We start from the raw sequence: 1,125 nt of genomic DNA, 5'->3' as shown, positions 1-1,125 counted from the left end.
ATGTATGTATATATTTACACATACACACACACACATACATACTTTCATACTTATAGAGACCAAAGAAATTTCTTTCTTCTTGCTCTTAAACGAGAGAAGACCACCAGAATAGACACATACTGTGTGTTGAGAATTCTACAGAGAAATGATTCAGCATGTAGATGGGTTGGATGTCAGTATGAACTTATTGGTTATGCTGGTGTTGAAATGTGATAATATTATGCTGAATAACTGTGATAGCATTACATTAGAACAGCTACAGGACTGTTACAAGATGTCTGTTTCCTGGCATGCTTTTGTCGCTGAAGTTATAAGATGGAATAAGTGGGGTTTTTTTTTTTTACAATGTACTGATCAGCATTGTGGTTGCAATGATAGCTGTCTTGTATGTACTGGTCAGCATAGTAGCTTACTTGTATTTGTTGAACCAATGAAGGAGCCTCTATGTGATCACTCAGTATGCTAGAAATAACAGCTAGATTTTATGCAAATCACACTTACTGTCTTAAAAATATGATGAGATTGTGACAACTGGAATAATGGAGGAGGCTCTATGTGGTCACTTAACATGCTAGAAATAGCAGCTAGATTTCATGCAAATCACACTGTCTTAACAATATGATGGGATTGTGACAACTGGAATAATGGAGGAGCCTCTATGTGGTCACTCAATTTGTAAGAAATAGCAGCTAGGTTTCATGCAAATCACACTGTCTTAACAATATGATGGGATTGTCACAGCTGGAATAATGAAGGAGCCTCTATGTGGTCACTCAATATACAAGAAATAGCAGCTAAATTTCATGCAAATCGCATCTTACTGTCTTAAAAATACAACGGGATTGTTGTCACAACTGGGAGGCCTTTGATCATAGGCTTGTGCAGTTAGATCTGACATGACATAGGGAAAACAACAAGTATTAGTTACCTGGTGTACTTTCTTGGTGCTGTTTTGACTGTATGCTAACTATCTACTTTATACTGACCAGTATTGTAACTTCAGTGTTACAATGTGAGTTATTAAGTATATACATATTAGCATAGTGAGTTACTAACACTGATGTATACCTTATATAGACTGATCAATGTTATGACAAAATAGTGTCACTAATATATATATATATA

The sequence above is a fragment of the Octopus bimaculoides genome, chromosome 11 (genome assembly GCF_001194135.2).
Source record: "Octopus bimaculoides isolate UCB-OBI-ISO-001 chromosome 11, ASM119413v2, whole genome shotgun sequence".
NCBI classification, from domain to species: Eukaryota; Metazoa; Mollusca; class Cephalopoda; order Octopoda; family Octopodidae; genus Octopus; species Octopus bimaculoides.
This window is presented reverse-complemented; position numbering follows the sequence as displayed.